Below are 20,183 nucleotides of genomic sequence, written 5' to 3'. Positions count from 1 at the left end.
AAATGTCGAATGATTCGATTTCCTCGAATAGATACCAGATTTGGGAAGCATTTAAGAATACTCAAAAATTATACCACATCGATTCATAGCGCGCGAGCCTAGGAGGACCTGTGTATAACCACTCGTATAACAATATAAAAGAGATATGATTTATAATTGATGAATATCAAGTTTCATATCATAATACAATCATAAATAATGCCACATTTGAACAAATCGTAGGGCAGAATAGTATAAAATGCACACTAGGGTGGCTCAAATTAGTATGGGAAAAACTTTCTTGCCCGGCAAAGTTATTAGCATTTCTCTGAAGCGGGGTTTGAGCAAATTTCGTTTCTTTTACCTTCGAAAAGAAATAAATTCACCTCTACAACACTCCAGTAAAATGCTAATATCTTTGCCTAATAAACTTGCCTAATAAACTCCAAACTCTCTCTTCTAGCATAACATTCTGTATTTAATTCTACAAAAACTGAATGAGTGTCATGGTTCTTGATCGTTAATTATGCCGTTCAACTGCAAATCACTGTTTTGGGATGTTTCTGCATACATTTTTGCATATAAACTTCCAACGAGTTTAGCACCGCCCAAACGTTGACCGATTTGGCTGAAATTCAGTCCAGAGCATCAGAGCATCAAATAGAACCGAATAAGAGGGCGGCCCATCAAAAAATTTGAAAAAGTGTTTTTTGAACCACCTTAATGCACACATAAATAAAATCACTCTTAAATCTGTACAACAAATCTGAGCAAATATTTTTATTACAACTCAACATTAATTGTTCAGCATAGAGTTGTAACGAATGCCTTCAACCCTCTTTTTTACCTGTTGCACCAAGTCCATTTTAGTCACATTTTAGTGCGTTAAAAAAATTACAAAACTTAATTGCTTCAAGTTATCAATGTCAGTTGTAGCAAGTCTTCTAATTTTTGTGTCTGCATGTTATAACCATTCAATAAGCAGTTTATATTGATTAAAACTTTAGAAGACATATTGGACCATCCTCCCCTAACTCTCTCGAACTGCAGGATAGCTTGCCAACTTCATTGCCGGTGACATGTTTTCGTGAATCGAACGAATTATTGGGGCAAATGTAAACGGCATGGGATAATGACTTGATACAATATTCCCCGCGTCAGGCGCGCATAACAATCGTGAGGAACTTGCTGTGCGGTTTTGAGTGCATAATGCATAACTGAAGTCGCATTATCTTTGCCAAGCAGTCAATCAAATTGTATACCTTCTATATAATGGGAACAGGTTGACTGAGAACACATACGTGCACCGTCATGGCTGAAGAGCATGCACCCATGTGCAGCTGATAGTTAAAGAACAGTTATGTCCCGATTTCATTGACCAATTTGCTGAAAACAGAAAAAAAAATGCAAACTGCAATATCACTATCAGGTTATTGAAGAATTTCAATACGTTGTAGAATAAGACGTTTTCTATAATACAGTTCAAATAAAATTAAAAAAAAATCCTGGGGCACATAATCGAAGCATACATGTGGAAAAGGGTCAATTCCTGAGTAGCTCAACCCAAACGAGTGGCCGCATGGCGAGCTATTGGCAGAGGATAAGTTCAATGCTCTCAATCCAAACCTTGGCATGCAGCTATTCCACAGTGCTTGTATGAAGGTACTTTGTTGGAGTGATGGCTATGCTCGCTGCATGCACGATTTATTATTTCATATAATTGCTGTGCAACGTATGAAATTCTGGATAAATAGATCCGTTGCTCGTTCTAATGCTGTGTGGCGGTAGTTCGCGTTAGTTTACTCGCGTCTCAGAGTTTCAACAAACTACGACCTAGCCCGCCAGCAGCTACCGCATCATTTGTAGAATAGAACCCGTCGAAAGGTGTAAAAAACGGTGCGGCGTCATTAATTTTCCTTTCTGTTCGTGTTGCACTTCATTGTACACATATGGAGTGAACGAATGAACTAGTTGTGTCGAATGTAGCAGTATGTCATTCGAAAGCTGCCTTTCCGGGATAATGATGTACCCAGTGGATGCCATCCCATGGGCGTTCAATAATATGGGGGATTATCAACTCATCTCGTTGAATCGATTACAATTCAATTGGAAAATTTCACTTGTATAGTCAGAGCTCCGTGTGATCGAATGTGGTTACGGTGACAGTTTTTTTAGTCTTTTCTTATACAAAACTGTGCCAGAATGGTGTCTTCCAAACATTTTATCAGTAAGTTAATGCGCTTCTTAGGAGGTATTCAGCAAATTACTCTCGAAAATTGTATGTAACAGCTAACCGGATTGATGTGGATTTCAAAGAAAAAATAATTTATCATCAATTTCCATAGTTTCTGATCTCCCAAAACGTGTATTTTGATCAGAAAATCGGAAAATGTTCGTCTTTGGCATGTTTCCCTTGGATTATTTTTACACCCATCACGTTTTTCATAGTTTTCAAACTGACTACCAGATGTCGAAGCGATCGCTAAGTTTCAAATAAATTTGCCTATATTTATTCTACTTTACATCATACTAGGTTTGCGTCTTCACACAAATTGTAGCAAAACTTCTCCAAAATTCTTTGTCGAAGACGCCAAGTTGGCGTCTTTACTTTACTTTCGGAGATTTATAACTTTTTATGCCAACAAGTTTTAAACATCCTCACCATATAAGCACACAGGCATATGGAGACGCATGGTGCTGGTGCATTGTTTTATCCACTTGTGACTTAACTTTTTGTGGCCTGAGGTTAAGGCCTACTTGAAATTTTACACGAATAATGGCAAAATACGAAAGATTGATTTCTGCTTTGAACAATAGGAAATGGTTTTTGATAAATCATTGGCTTGTAACTAGACAGTTTAGGTTTTAAATTAAAGTCAATACCTTCCCCTTGTCAAGTTGCAGCTATATCATTAATGACTAAAAATCCATTAAAACTGATATAACTTTTACAAGTTTTTAAGCCAAACGTATTTTAATATTGTCTATAACTTGATAGAACATGCAAAAATGTAGAAATGGAAATAAGGGGTTGTCGACTTAAAACGGGACAAATTTTTATAAGTAACTAGCTGACCCGGCGAATTTTGTCTCGCTCAAAACTGATCAATTTGCTGATATATTTTTTACGTACACAATTTATCTAAAAAACAAACCGGTTTCTCAAAATATTTTTTCCTTTTTTTTTACATTATTTTATCATGACACTTTTCGAATTAATTTAGTAGCCAAACCAAAATTAACAAAAATCGATCTTTCCGTTATCTGATGATAATGTCAACTTAGATAACATGATTTGAAATTATCATACAAAATGCACGACAAACCATTTCATCGGAGAGATTTTTTTTTTTATTTCGATTGTCATTTTTTTTCAAAAAGAAAGGGATATAAATTAGCAAAAATTGAGCTGTCTATTCTTGAGTCATGCGCGGTCGTACAAATGCCAACTTTGTTTTGTATATAAAAAAAAGCAGAAGAAGGTGATCAAAATTGAAAAAAATCATGCAAAATTGTACGAAAAATCATTTCAACGAAAAGATTGGGCATTGATCTTTAAAGTATTCCATTTCATCCTAACATTTTTCCTCGTAAATAGAAGAAGAAAGGGGATATAAATTAGCAAAAATTGGGTTGTCTATTCTTGAGTGATGCGCGGTCGTACAAATACCAACTTTGTTTTATATATATAATATAGAATAGAAGAAGAAGAAGAGATGAATTAAAGAAATTGGCGTCTTCGACAAAGTTTTTCAGTAGAAGTTTTGCTACAAATTTAGCGAAGATACGAATCATGTATGTTGTAAAAAAATCATTTCACTTTTAGGGGGATTGATCATTGAGTTAAATACCTCGAAGTAAGTTCATTAACTTACTGATAAAATGCCTGGAAAACACAATAACGCTAAATCACATAGTATAGGTAGGTACTATGAATTAAACGCACTGAAAACACGATTTCGGTCACTGTGCGATGGTACAAGTTGTCAAATAAATATTATCAAGATTTATTACCGTTTCAATAAAATATGTCGTGGTTTTCGTGTTTTAAAAACTTATTGACAATACCGGATCATATTCTAATCGATGACGTGGATATTTTTATATTTTGTTCTGGAGCACTTTCGGAAACTACATGGAAGGGCCATTTGGCCGAAAGTTTTTTAGTCGAAAGCCATTTGGCCAAACAAACCATTAGGCCGAAAATCAACTGTTCAAAAGCTTTTTGAACGGAGATGTCATTTGGCTGAAGTGGACATATGTGTGTGTGATTCATCCACCCAGCCGGGGGTGTTGAACAAGTAGTATACTGCGAATAATTTGATCAAATCTCATGTTCCTTTTTGTTATGAAAGCTAGTAATATTAAAAGGATTTACATCTGGAGCAAGAGAAGTGTCTTTAGTGAATGTGTAGGGGTTATGGATGAACTAGCTGTTCATAACAGGTACAGCAAAACATCGCAAGGACGCCCTTATTCGCACTAACTACTCAGGGAATAGAAGGCCTAGAAGAGCCACCGCTACCAACTAAAGCGTGAACCGGATACCTGGGACACCCACAATATCTGCGGCGATAGCAGCACACGATGCCCTGTGCGTATTTAGTGTTTAATGCTGATTGAGTTATTAAGCATGAGAAAATAATTGGGACTTGCTCACCGAACTCACCGGAAGTTTCTTCAATACCGCTTCATCGATTAATACCGGTGTTCGAATCTGAAGTTTCGAAAGTGGCATCTCTGTATCAAACTTGACTAGGGACGTAACTCGTCCTGGGGATGAATGCTGGCTGCTGATTTGTCTTCCTCTCCACCATCACCCTCTTCCTTTCCGGCACTAGTCGCTGCCGCTTCAGAGGAATTGTTCGGTTTACAATTGCTGTTGTAGGACTACATCCTTTTTTAGATCCGTATTGTTATTTATAAAGCACATCATGCCTATTTAGAAAATGTATATCATAAATATCTCTACATGAAAAAATAGGTACTACTCTAGCAGTTTTAAGGCAATCAAAGTATTTTACCTGTTTTAGTATTTTATTGAAGAGTTGAGTTAAAATCCTTCCTAATATATTCATGTTAATTTTGATGATACTTGCTGGGAAGTTATCGTGACCACAGCTCTTGTTAATGTTTAGCTCCTTTATAATAAAATTAACCTCAACTACATCAGTTGGACTGGTGACGTACAGCTATTACTTAATTATTTATGGGTCCTATACACCTCCGTTGGTACAAAGGGCCGACTTGAAAGATCTCCATCCTTAGCGATGTCCACCTATCACTTTAACCTGCTGCCAGGCTAGATTTCGGTCGACTGTCGGCTTCGCCACCATGAGCTTCTGGGTCTGCCTCTGCTGCAATGTTCCGCTGGGTTCCAGTCTAAAGCTTGTTTACGGATTGCGTTTCCGCCCCTATGTAGAGTGTGGCCGACCCAACCCCACTTCCGATCCCGAAATTCTGTTGCTATCGGCCTCTGGTGAAAACGACGATGGAGCTCGTTATATGAGATCCAGTTGTGAGGCCACCAGGGCCGAATTATATACCGCAGCCATCTGTTGATGAACACCTGCAGCCGTTGAGTGTTCTCTACTTATACACACCATGTTTCGCTAGCGTATAACAGCACAGATTTCACGTTAGAGTTGAAAATTCGTATTTTGGTGCGTTCACTTATCTGCTTGTTTTCCCAGATATTTCTTAAACTCGCAAAGGCAGCCCTAACTTTCTTGATCTGTGTGCCTATGTCGGTCTTGGTACCGCCGTCTGACGCCATTTGGCTACCAAGATATTGGAAGCTTCAACATTCTCCAGTGATTGCCCGGCTACTGTGAAACTGGAAGGGGTCATTGTGTTTACATCCAACGATTTGGTTTTGTTGACGTTGATGACTAAACCTGCCAAAGAGGAGCGTTCGGCAAGGTCGTTGAGCTTACCCTGCATATCAGAGCGCCATTGAGCGAAGAGTGCAACGTCATCAGCCATTTCGAAGTCGTTTAGGTGCTCCATGGTTATAGGCTGCCATAGCAGCACCTACCAGAATCTCGTCGTTAATGATGAGGAACAGTAACGGTGATAGAATACATCCTTGCCTAACACCAGCTACGACTCGGATAGGGTCGGACAAGAGCCCATCGTGCAGCACTCCACACGAGAAGGCCTCGTACTGTGCCTCGATGATGCCGATGGTTTTCTCAGGAACCCCTTTGCGTCTCAGAGCGCTCCACATATTCTTGTGATTGAGGCGGTCGAAAGCTTTTTCGTAGTCTATGAATACCAAGAAAAGGGACTCGTGGAATTCGTTGACCTGCTCCAGAATGATACGGAGCGTGACAATATGGTCCACATAGAATCTTCAGGCACGAAATCCGGCTGGCTGCCGCCGAAGAGTCGCATCGATCTTCTCCTGAATCCGGGCTAGGATAACTTTGCATAGAACTTTGAGAACAGTACACAGCAACATAATGCCTCGCCAGGTATCGCATACAGTCTGGTCATCCTTTTTGTCCACCTCACTAAGATACCTTACATCCAGTCGACCGGGAAAATTGCGGACATATGCCGTTTCTAAAACAAATGATTCCATTGCTCATCACCATAGATCTAAAAAGTCAAATAATTCATGTCCCTCATCATCCACATGTGGTCGGCGCCACTGGTAGTGCGAAGGTGAATCCGTGAATCACTATATTTTTCGAGGAACATTAACTCGGTGCATAAAATGTGTCACTATTATTGTCATCTTGCAGCTTTGAATGCAAACAAAGGCGAGGTGCCTATCCAGACCGGGTGGAACTCTCGAAGTATAGGTACATAACATATTTTTTGCTGCTTTTGTCTTTTAGTTAGAGATAATCATCCCTAGAGCTGATGCCCCCTAAAATGGCACATGCATTGCACCGTTGCGTTGTTGTGGTTGAGAGTTTGAAGCATATCTATTGTATGTATTTATGCATGCTTGAAGGAGTTTTCTCCATTAGTTTCCAGAAAATGATGATATTAGTTTCATGTCAAAGCTCATTATTCTACGCCCCGGCACAGGTAACGGAGTTCGTCAATCACTAATTGTGAGGTCAACCGTTTAATGTGTGTCATTAGTTATGCTCGCTCCGGGTGAATTACCCTTTACGGTACTTAGCTTTAATGATTATTTTGGGATGTTGCTTTCTTTGCATCAACGGTGACATATTTTCGGATTCTTATTCTGCTGAAACACGGATGTTTCAGACAACAAATGTTACCCATTAGACAAAATTAACCATTTCGTCGATTAATTATTCATTTCCATCAGTTAGCTCAGAACCTTTTTCTTGTTACACCGAGTGTCACTTCAATAAACGTTATATTCAGAACGCGCTGAATTATTCGTAAATCCTTGGCCTGAATTTTCATATTTCCCGTCTTTATTGCTGTGGCTGTTATCGTGGTGGCTTACTCAACTTGGAGGAATACATTAGAGTGACCCCATCGCTGCAGTAGCCCGCAATTACCACAGCTGACTGCTAATAGCATCGTAAGCACGTGATGGCGATACTCCCTTCTCATTGTTGACGGTGAGAAACGGCATCACATCACTATGGTATACATTTTTGGAAAAAATGGGAAAAATATGTTCTCTATTATTCTGTCCCGTAAGAAAAGAATTAGCTGAGTCAACTTATTAGATTTTTAAGAAGCATTTTTCTCAAAGCACGTTTATTTTGTTGGAACTATTTGTTGTGAGAATGTTCATTGCTAATTGCCTGTCGTTCCAGTTAAAAACAGTGAGAGTATTTGAATATGAGCACATGCTGCATGGAACAATACGTGGAAACGGAGTGAGATTTATCATGGCTATTAGCTATAGGACCAGCTTCAGGCGAATCCAAACAAATCGGATCCAAGGAGCTCAGACCGTTGCATCCCAAGTAACATTTTAAGTTTTATAACGCTCTTGAAGACCATAATTTGCTCTTCAAGAGTGTTATAAAACTAGCATAAAACCAAAATGTTACTAGGGATATATGTTCATGCATGTCAAGAGTACAACAGACAGCTTTTGCCTTGAAAAAGACCTGACTAACAGGCCAAAAAGTCGGGCAATGCAAATCTAAATCCGTTTGAATATATTTTAGACTAAAAAATCCAGAAGACAAGAAAGTTATATTTGCTATTAGCTTCGGGTAACATGTTCTGAATTTATGATCCTGGCCACTTGGATTCCTTAGTGCATACATTCACATTGAATGGAGCTCTCGTGCCTTTTTGTTTACCAATTCTCAGAGGGCAGCTTGAAACCAAGTTTTTCATTCGGCGATTCCTATGTGGGTTCGACGTCTGTCTGCTTGTTTCCGCACGGCCACCCGGTGGCCGAAAAATTGCTCTATTTGTTTAGTAGTGGTACGATTAAAAACACAGCTAATCACAAATTTCCCACCGGTAGCTAATACAACCGTGCTCTAGTAAATGTTATATATATAGATGAAGGTAGCTAATAGTGAGACAGTGGCAAACATGAATCAAAAGTTTTCACTTATTTTGTTTATTAAGAGGAAATTTATTCTTCCAGGATCCTAGGTGTTTTTTTAAATGTTGTCCTATTGTTATTTATTAGTTCCAAAACCTTTTATGTTTTTCAATATTTTATTGTCAAACTTGATATAAGGTACGAATTAAGTAGTAGAATTGATTGAGGTAGTAGTGAGTTTATAGAGTTTTGGAGCATATACCAATATTGTCATCGCAAGGGTTCATTATAAGCAAAATTCATTAATATTCTTCCATAACTTTTACGCATACAGCGCTTGACCAGCGGAAGAAGACACGGTCATATTTTCTGTAAAATAATATCTGTAACTATCGAATTTTAAAGGTGAATCACTGTTGACACCTCCCCCTAAAAAACGATAATATAAGTCACTCGTAAATGGAATTTGACCGACTATCGAGGATGTGGCACATATCGGTAGCGATGGTGGGTATTCCGTTTCACTATTCCTTTCTATTCGGCTAATGAATGATTCACTCGGCTATAATTGACACTGCTGGTTGGCGCCATTTGCACTAATTTTTTTATGCCTCCATTGATTTATACTGGTAATTGGTGACCTGGTGGCTGAAAACGGATTCGGGTTAAGCTATATATTGCTTTAGTTATTTTGTATATTTTTGGCCACCTTCTCAACTAGTAACTTTTGTTCAGCCGTGAACTACAGATCGCCACGAGGTGAAGTGGTTTATTTTTTTTGTGCCTGTAGACTATTGGAGTGCACTTCGATGCGATTAATGGTCAATTACTTTTGTACAGTGCCGTTGTATAAACTTGCGGGTATTCGGTCTATTTGATTAGAAAATTGAAAAATTAAGTGCTGTGTCGTGTTTAGAAAACTTCCCTATTGAATACTATAGTGATTCGTTTTCTACCCTCAAACAACGTTTTCATTCCTGTGATCGCAGGTGAGAGCAATAAATAATTCTCCTATATGTGCTAAACACAGTCTTGTGCTTTACCATTGAATATATTATCCAATAAAATACATTCAGCAGTGTTTTAAGTACAAAACGTCTTGATAAATCTTGATAATAAAATGTCATTTTATTTGCAATTAGGTCAAAAAATGAAGAATCGATATTCGATTTTCTTTCAGGGAACAATGAAGCTAATCATCAAGAGCGCGTCAGATTTTTTTTCGACTCAGAAGTCGAGAGGATAATTGTTTAAAATGAAATTAAAAAATAAATAGAAAATGCTTTCTCGACATTTTTGGTCTTGTTTGACGTACAAGAATAAGTGGTATAATATTGTTCCAAACACGCATGCAGAACACCGCAGGGCACTACACTCCAACTTTTGGCAGTTAATATATGGGCCTGACGTTTTGGGCTGATGGTTTATTTATTCTGAAATATTGTATTTTTAGCAAAAGGAGTTGTTCAGCCTAAAATATTTCTTAAAATGTTTCAAACACATAAATATCATTTTCGACTATTTACAGAATTTTAATGAGATTGGTTCATGAATTTTTGACCGATGCATTATAGTTTGCAACCATGAACTAGGTAGGGCATTAGGACCAATTCAACAAAAGATATGTAAACCAAAAATATTTTGAATCAAAATACATCAACGCTCCTGAGTTACTCCAGGAATTCATCCGAAATTTACACCAGAAGTTCCTCCGGAAGTTCCGCCAGAAGTTCCTCCGGATATTCCACCAGAAGTTCCTCCGGAAGCTCCTCCAGAAATTCCTCCGGAAAGTCCTCATTTCGGATCAGCGATGGAAAGCGAACGAATATGATCTGATTCGCATTTTATCTCAAACTGTACAGATCGCGATCTGTACAGTTTCCGAACAACATTGAGTGCCCATCTTTCATGATTGAGTGTTATTACCTTGGTGACTCGCACATAACAAAATATTGCAAGATTGAGTCTTGCTCTGAGAAGTGAGTTACTCTTGCCGCTCTACCTACGAACAAATCGTGACAACCATTTGCCCCTAGAGCGTGAGTGTCTTACTGTTTTTGTTTTCGCATGACTACACACAGGACGTCGAGCGCTTGCTTAACTATCTGCACTGTAGATATAAGCCCCTCAACTAATTATTTAACATTGTGTGTACTTTGTTCCCATTTTATTTCTTTACCAGCAAAATTTCATGTAGTTTCAAGTAACTTCGATAGTTAAATACTTTTTAAAAACTTGAAAACCTTGAAGTGGGAAGAAGCAATGTCTTGCAATTTGAAGGCAAAATTCTTCCTGAGTTGCTTTCAATTTAAGTGCGAACTCGGTGCGTTGGATTGGGATTTGGGATTTTTTTCAGCATGGCATCATGAAAAAGCAAAATGATGCCGAAATTGTTCCTTTGCGAATGCCATTGATATAGGAATATATTATCCGAGGACAAATTTATATAGTCGAAGTTAACGATTATAGTACATTTTTTATTTAGTGAGTTTAGTAAGTAATAACCAAAGAATGAAGATTAACATACGAGAGATCATACTCACTGGTGGAGCAAGATGTTGTCACCAAGCATGCTGTAGTTCTCCTAGACAGCGTTCTTGCACAACGTGGTGCTCTATCAAATAACAATAACTGACGCCGTCAGTGGCATTACTTCATTGCTAGATTAATGCATCTAAAATATAAACACAAAAAATACACTTTGCTTTTTGTTGAATGCATTTACAGACGACAAAATGATTGATATAGTATATACATACAGTAATATCCCGATTTTATCACCCCCTGGTGAATTTTTGGGTGATAAAACAGGGTATGTGACAAAATTGGAAAATAATTTTTTTACAATTTTTTAATTCATTCCACAAATATGAACCATTTTATGCCTTGTAAAGGCCAAATGCGTGAACGGTACCCGTTATTTCCTGTCAAAATTTCTTACAGAATATTTCCCAGGTACTCAGAAGTCGTTCGTAATAAACTACAGGCGGTGAAAGTTGTTTCATGAAAATCAATGTTGCTTGTTTTATTATTTACGAAAATAAAAAGAATGACAATTTTTTTTGGGGTGACAAAATCGGGTCGAAAACGTGACAAAATCGGGACGTGATAAAATCGGATCGGAAACGTGATAAAATCGGGGGTAGACAAAATCGGGGGTAGACGAAATCGGGGGTAGACAAAATCTGGGAGTGACAAAATCCGGTCAACACTGTATTTGTTGTGGATAAATTTATTAATTTGCAATACTATTTTTTCTGTTTCAATTGCGATGAAAAACATCCCACATTAGGTTTTATCTTTAAAATATGATTCGAGATAGGGTAACTGTTGCGTTTTCCATCTTACTGAACATATATTCATCTCATCACAAAACAAAGAAATACAGCACAAATCCCGTCGCTTCTTTTTGCTAACACGCGTGCTCACTGGTAAAAAAAAATCACAAAAATAAGAAACAAACCAAATTCCTTTTCATTGCTTTGTTCTTGATGGTATGGAGATAGGAGCTATGGGATGAAGTACCGAACCGTTCCCCTATGTATTATGTAAATAGTTTTTATGCATATAATAAGTTATTCTCAGTACACCGAAAAACTAAGTAGGTATATTTTATCTTCTTCTATATGGTCGGGGTTCTGCCAAATCCCACCAAGCGCCAATGAAGAATTTCCATTTTTTTGCCAAAGATTTCGTGTAACAAATTCAATTAATAAATCGTATCGGACAGAGTTCAACGCCATAACTGAGGATATTCTACAACAAATGTGCGCTTGAATTTAAAATATTTTCCGTTTTCCTCTTGCGAACTAAATATCCCAAGTCAGTCAAAAAGCCACTGTGCGGTTTTGCTGAACGACCATATATAAAAATAATTTAACATTTTCTTTGACGCAATAGGGGAACAGACGGCTTTGGCAGGTTTTGTTCTATTATTGGCAGGGGGTTTTTGTCGACCGAATTTTATGAAATTTGGCCACAATATTCTTTGCATATCAAAGAATATTGTGGCCAAATTTCATAAAATTCGGTCGACAAAAACCCCCCTGCCAATAATAGAACAAAACCTGCCAAAGCCGTCATTACCCCTATATAACTCACAAACGGATGGACCGATTTGCAATATTTCCTCACTAATCGATTCGTCTTGAGATCAACTATGTTATACTAATAGTTGATTAATTTGACGGGGAAAGTTGGAAGATTGTCAAAATACAACAGTTTCATGAGTTCTGAAGAAAGCCATCAAGCTTGAACTGAAATCAATCTAGCGTGCGACGCTGAGACTCTACGTAACACGTAGAGGGAGGAGGGTAAGATTTTTTTTTACAAAATGTACAGTCAAACCTCCATGAGTCGATGTTGAAGGGACCGTCGACTCATGGAAATATCGAGATATGGAATAGAAAATCCTTGAGAAGCTGTTTGAAGGGACCATCACAGTAACCCAGAAACTATTTTTTAATATGGCATAAATTGCTTCCATGAGTCGATATCGAGTCATAGAACATCGACTCATGGAGGTTTGACTGTATTACGAAGGGTTCAAAATAGCACAATTATTTACTGTTACGTAATTTGTAAACGAAAAGTTCAAGCATTATATATGTACAATTATGCTGTCCTCTCCTTCACTACATTATAATTAGAAGTCGTCTATAAAATATGTCACGCATATTGGACTAAAAGGATTAAAAAATTTTCGAGGAGCGTGATGATTAATGAAAACCCAGAATAATCCACCGAGCGGCGATGATGCCTTTCTCGTGCATCGTAAAATGTTTTGAAAAAAGTACATGAGAACGGTAAAAAAAGCACTTTAGGGGAATACCTAGATCGTATTTTTTCTATCATACACACATCACCTCGGTTCGTCGAGCTAAGTCGATCGGTATATAACATTATGGGTCTCAGGCCCTTCTATCAAAAGTTCATTGTTGGAGTAATCCTACAGCCTTCCGGTACAACTTTGTTGTACGAGAAAGGCAAAAATATAGGTATGATACTAGTAAAAACCACTAGTTGAAACGTATGTATACGTGCACTTTTCTCATATTCGTTGCTTCTGGGTGTGTGCGTAACTTATTATACCTGGCCAAATCTCATCCCATTTTAGCGTGCATTGCACGTTGCTACAAAAAAATAAAACCACTTTATGAAATATCATCAAAACTCTATAAAACAACAACAGAATATTGAAACATGATAATCAGGTATTCATGAATCTAAAATCTTGTTATGTGATAGATCTGTGTGAAATCATTGGCACCATTTTAATAAAGGTTTTTTCGATCAATAGTTTTTCATTCAAATTTCCAACATTATGGTACTATTACAATTAGCCCTTGGTCCGTGAAATCACGACAATAAAGGAAAAAAATAGCCCTTGGAACTTGTTTTGCGATTTGTTAACCATAAATTTTAATATTCTTTAGAATGGCTTAAAGTGTTCATTAAGATTCGTAACAGTTTCTGGGGTATTACCTCTCTACAACTCAAATTTTTGTTTTCGCAATTAGAGCCAGTTACAGTTACAACCTTTGCACTACCCTCCAGCAACACCGGTCAGTAGTCAATATCTACTAGTAGCTGCCTGTATACTGTTTGGCAGCTCCATCAGTTTGATTACCACAGCTATGGCCTAAACAGTGTAACAACTTCGATCTTCGTGTAGGCCGCATACGATCGCGGAAACATCACCATTTTGCTTTTTTAAATCGACCTAAACACGTTTTGGGCAATACAAATTTTAAATTCGATTTCATTAATTTCACATTATGATGTTTTAGAGTTATGTTTTCTGAGTTTTTCATCCAATAAAATAATTGCTTGAATCTATTCTTCTTTTTTACTATACTATATACAAATATTTCACTCTTCAAAGGTATACGATATAAAACAAATAGAAACAAAAAAACGATATTTTTTTTAATATGTAGAATTTTGAAAACTGATTTAAAACCACATTTAAACATGCATCTCAGTTTATATTATTAATCGACATCAAAAACTTTTCGAAATCTGAACAACTGAAAAATTACAAAAAATAATTAAAGTACCCCGGCTAAGGGCGGTCTTGGGCAGTAGAGGATTAATAGTGTCCGTTTTTGGCCCTGTACTACGTATGATATCGAGGAGGTCATCCGAAGTGCTCAACTCCGTGGTTGCGATACGAATGAATTTTATTCAAGTCTAAGAAATCTATTGAGCCTTAATTCTAAACTACAGAGACAAATCGAGAGAATGAGAGAATCGGTAAATAGGAGGCGCATGGTAACATCGATATGCGTTAAAATTATATTGCAGTTGACAATCCGTCGGTAGGTGAAATTCGAGAATCATTTAGCCTGGGAATATTGAGCTTGGGAAAAGAGCATCGTTGGCGGTTGCAACATGGGCTATTGCACTTGGGTGTTCTTGCCCACGTTGCAAGACCTTGACGATGGGAATTATTGTTGCTGTGCCACATCTGTTGGCAATATGCAACTCAACTAATTTATGCACTACATCCCCCCCTTTAAAGAAAATGATGATGATCGTAGAGAAATCATTTGAATTTTGAAGTTAATGTTACCAAACACCTTCTATGTTTTAAACATTACTATACAATTTTGTGTAACGTAGTTTGTTTGTTAAAGTTTTACAATTCTATTTTTATGCACTGTTTTTGTTCGTTTGTTTCGCAATTTTGATTTTTACATTCGGGTGGCTTATTGCTATCACTTCAAAAGGTCCATTATAAACTTTGTCTAGTTTTCTATTGTTTTCAGTTTTTAAAAGTATTTTTTCTCCTAATTTAATATTTATGGGGTTTGCTATTTCTGCTTGTTTAGCTATTCTCCTATGTTTAGATTTGACTAAAAGTTCTTTTGCCTTATTTGCTACATATTGCAATTTAAATTTTAGTTCTGTATAATAATTGTCATAGTTATAAACTGGATCGATTTTTGAGGGGTTCACTAAACTTCGAGGATAATTTACCAAATTACCAAAAACTAATTCGTATGGCGTGAATGTATGTTCAGTGTTGGGAGTAGTGTTGTAACAGAAAGTATAGAATTGAAGGCAAGAATCCCAATCATCGAGTTGCTCATTAATGAATTGTCGAAGATATTCATTAAGGCATCGATGGTTGCGTTCCAAGCCTCCAATTGTTTGTGGGTGGTAAGCTGTTGAAAAATTGTGGTTAATTGACAGTAGTTGACATATATTATTGAACAGTTCATTTTATATTCTGTTCCTAAATCGGTCTTAATTAAAATTGGGCATCCGTATATGAGTATAAAGTGCTCAACAAATGCTTTTGCTAATGTTTGAGCTTGCTTATCAGGTATAGGTATAGCAATAACATACTTTGTGAGATCACATTGTAGTGTTAATGCATATCTATTTCCTTTTTTAGTTTTGGTCATGGGGCCTATTGTATCAATAGACACAACATTAAATGCTTTCGTGGGAGTAGTGGTTTCAATGAATTTTTCTTTCGTATGTACCGTGTGTTTGTTTCTTTTACAATCAATGCAGTTCTTAACGAACTGGTTGATAAATTTTCGCATATTTTTCCAGTAGTATGTTTTACGTATTTTATTCAATAATCTTGTAGTACCAATATGTCCTCCAAGTGGGGATGTATGGTTCTCGAGGATTATTTGATTGATGTCATTTTGGTTTGAAACAATTATCGCTGGTGTATAGATAATTACGTCGACTTCGTTGTGAGATTGGTTGTATAATGATTTAAACTTTTCAGTATTTATCTTCGAAAAAATAATACTGTTCCTTGCAATTGCTAGCTTTTTAATATTCAAGTACTTGGCCATTTCGTTAATTGTGTCAATAATTTCTTTAAAGTCTTTAGTGGATGTGCACATCATTACAGAAAATTGCGCTTGAGCAAGATTCTTTTCAATTTTTATCATATATTTTTATTGACACCGTTGTCTGTATCTCATCAATTTCGGTTATTAGTTTGGGAAGATCAAACGCATCAATGTTATTCACTGAATCGTATGCTCTAAGGTGATCAGTCTTTGGGCTATCGATTTGAGTGACATTGTTGGTTTTCTTCTTGTCATAGACCTTGTCTGTATCGGTAAAACAGAGATAGTTTTAGTTCATCTGAATCAACAATTACACGTGAAAGTGCATCGGCGCCGACATTAAGCTTTCCTTCTACGTGTTCAATATTGAAATCAAACTCTTCCAAATCAACTCTTATTCTAGTCAATCTTGACGAAGGGTTTTTCATTGTGAATAGATATACGAGAGGTCGATGGTCAGTTTGACTGTAAACCTCCTTCCGTATAGATAAGGTCGAAAATGGGTGATTGCCCAGTGGATTGCAACTAGTTCTTGTTCTATGGTGGACTTATTTCGTTCACCTTTAGTAAAGGACTTACTTGCATATGCCACTGGTAAATAAGTGTCTCCATGTGATTGTGTTAACATAGCACCACATGCCATTTTAGATGCATCGGTACATAAGATAAAAGGCTTTTTGAAATCAGGAAATTTCAAAATTTGAGGGATAATAATTTGTTTTTAAAATTTCAAACGAATTTTTACAATCTTCGGACCATTCAAACTTAACATTTTTTCGTAATAGATTGTTTAGAGGATGGGCTAAATCTGCAAAATATGGTATAAAAACGTCTGTAATAATTACAAAATGCAACGAATCGTCGAACATCGTCTGCATTTTTAGGTGTGGGAAAATTACTAATTGCTGAAAATTTTGATTTATCGGGCTTGATTCCTTCATTTGAAATATGGTGACCAAGATAAGTCACGTCAGAACAAAAGAAATGACATTTAGCAGGGTTAAGCTTCAAATTACGTTGACGAAGCTTTTCAAAAACAAGTTCTAAATTTTGTAAATGATGTTTAATTGAACAGCCGATGACAATAATGTCATCGATGTATAAAATGCACAATCCGCGGGAAGACCACTCAAAGCTATGGTCATCATCCGCTGGAAACTGTTAGGTGATATATTGAGACCAAAAGGAAGTCTCTTAAATTCGTAATGACCTGTTTCGGTGGAGAAGGCTGTAAATTGTTTCGAAGCATCATCAATTTCAATTTGATGGAATCCGGACATCAGATCTAGAGTAGAGAAATATTTTGCTCTACCTAACTGATCTAAAATATCATCAATTCTAGGGAGCGGGAATTTATCTCCTAGAATTTTCTTATTCAGTTGCCTAAAATCTATAACGAGACGCCATTTGATAGGCAACATTTGATCAATTTGAACTTTGATTTCCGCGCGATGAATTTCGGGAAGTCTGTAATTTTTTATGTAAACCGGTGAATTGTCGGTGAGGTTTATGGTCTGTTTATAAAAATTGTTACATGTAAGATTATCAGTTTCCAAAGCAAATATGTCCTGATATTTCTTACACAAATTAATTACATTTGATTTTACATCTTGTGGGGTGTGTTCCAAATTAAGCTCAGACAATAAATGCTGATGCCTAGAATTGTCGCTTGGTAATTTATTGAAAGAATAAATTTCATAGTTTTCAATATCGAGTAAGTAACTAGAAAAATTTCTGTTTAACTTTGACTGTTTCATTTGTAGTGTTCAAAAATTTCAAAAAGGGGTTGTTGGAATCGATTATTGAATTAGAGATAAACACTCAGGGACTATTTCATTGGATTTTACTAAGAAGGTTTTATGAGTATCTCCGATATTTATGCGTCTAAACACTTCGCATCGAGGTGGAAGAAAAATATTACCATCCATGTCATCATGAATGGGGATTTCAAAAAAATCTGATTTGCATCTACCTGTTAGCATCCAGGTGTCATAATTAATTGAACAGAAATAATTGCATAAAAAATCTCTACCGAGTATTCCGTCGGTGGGAATCGGTAATTGACCATCAACTAAATGAATTTTATGTTGCAGTTTTCCTTGATTTGGTAGTAAAATATTTGTTGTAGCAGTACCTAATGTAGACACTGAATGGTCGTTGATTCCAGAAATATAGCATTGGTCATTAGTATTAACAAAGTTGTGGGGAGTATTTTGCTGGCCTTGAAAATAGATATTTCTGCTCCAGAATCCACCCAGTAAGGTGCATTCTGTTTCAAGAAAATCTAATCTCAGGACTACCAAATTACTACATGAAGGATTAATGGAGAAAAACGCTTCACTGGCGATGTAGTATTTGTGCTAATTGCTGGGGAGGGATTTGTTGCTGCGTTTGCTGGTTGTTTGCTGTTCCCCAATTTGTGGTTGAAGTTGGGGACCTGGGAGTTTCCTGGCTGTTGTAAAGAATGTGACGGCCAGGTGGTCCTTGGTAGCGTGGTTGGTGCTGATAGCTGTTTCCACCACGCCAATTGCCATTAGAACTGGTTCTGAATTTGTTGAAAATTACTATTGCCGTTGTAGCGGCCATTATGAAAAGAATTTCTACCCCGAGGTCGGTTCCCTCGGCCACTGAAACCGCGGCCACGGCTTCTATAACCAATGTGGTGTCCTCTTACATGAAAAATTTGTGGTCGAGACGTTGACGGCTCCTGACTTTCGTTTTCTTGCAGTTTTTGAACTGCATCGCTAATTTTTCCGAAAGTTCCTGCTTTCAAAATTAATTTTGATTCAGGATTTTTATTCCGGTGGCTAGCGCTTCAACACCGCGCTTAGTAGCCATTTTTCGGCAGTGTCTGCCGGAATATTTTCGTTAATGTATGCCGATCGTAAATCATCAGTTAGTTTTTCCACTGTCTCGCAAAAATTTTCAGTGGAAGAAGTTTGCCTAACAGCTTTAAGCTTGGCTAAAACTCCGTCCGCTGAAATTTTGCTCCACAGCGAAGTTTAATTGCAGCGATGATCTGTTGTAAGTCATTCAACTCGCCAATTGCTTGGCGCGCTGATCCTATTAACCTTGTTTTTACAAAACGTACTACTGTGGCTTTCGCGGCAGCCTTCTGATCAGCTGTTGCCGCTTGAAATTCCGCATCGACGGTGTCGGAATACAACGCGACAGCATCGACGAAAGCATTTAGTTGAGCGGGGGAACCGTCGTAGGTATTAACCAACGAGGTTCCCAATTTGATGTCAACGGTAGGCATTGACACAATTTTTCTGCAAGCTTTCTTTAATTTGATACAATAAACTATCACCAACACTGAAGTTACAATAGATATATAGTTTTTAGTTTCCAGTTTTGATTTAATCAATTCTTTTATTTCATCGTACTCTAACCTAGACCCTTTTATGTAAAAGTTAAGCAAATTTTCAGGAATATATTTTCGCTACTTACTAGTATCAACTCTAAATCTTTATAAAGCGTTGTAGCATTGGAAAGTTTTTGTAAAAGTGTAGCCCTTTTATAATTTCTAAATGGAGCTTTCTTTAAATTATTTAGTATATTCGATAATTCTTTAATTATTTTCTGAATTTTATAATCGATTGATTCAAGATCCATTTACAAATTATGAAGGGTTTTTTTTTCTTGTTACCTTATCTTTAAGATGTCCAGATGGTTGTTTGGGGACCACTTGCTCCGGGCTTCCAGTGCTGCTCGTACCGTTGCACACGTCATCTGACTCCGCATTGCCTGCTTCACACCTGCATCTCCGGTTTCGGCCTGGTACAGTGCACCACGTAGCACTGTGTCGTTGACCGTTGTCTCGTTGTTTCGGGGGTCGCTCGGGTCGCTGGGGTCGCTGGATCTTGTATCAAATCTGGTTTTTGTTTTAAACCGATCACTTTTGTCTCCAACGGAAACTTAAATTTCTTCGTGCTCAC

General features: G+C 37.2%; 1 protein-coding gene across 4 annotated transcripts in view; it reads left to right on the top strand.

Annotated features, from left to right (window-relative positions):
* The window catches only part of LOC134210907 (putative ferric-chelate reductase 1 homolog), a 148,133-nt gene that overhangs the window by 110,057 nt on the left and 17,893 nt on the right, over window positions 1–20,183 (top strand). The window contains exon 1 of one of the 4 annotated variants that reach the window (XM_062687343.1): window positions 9,171–9,184. The exons of the other annotated variants lie outside the window; for them this stretch is intronic. The gene's annotated coding sequence lies outside the window, so the exon portion shown is untranslated. Of the gene's footprint in view, window positions 1–9,170; window positions 9,185–20,183 lie in introns of those variants that run through there. 4 annotated transcript variants of the gene reach the window in all.

Source organism: Armigeres subalbatus, chromosome 2 (assembly GCF_024139115.2).
Source record: "Armigeres subalbatus isolate Guangzhou_Male chromosome 2, GZ_Asu_2, whole genome shotgun sequence".
Classification (NCBI taxonomy): Eukaryota; Metazoa; Arthropoda; class Insecta; order Diptera; family Culicidae; genus Armigeres; species Armigeres subalbatus.
The sequence above is the reverse complement of the archived record's forward strand: the minus strand, read 5'-3'. Positions and strand labels throughout refer to the sequence as shown.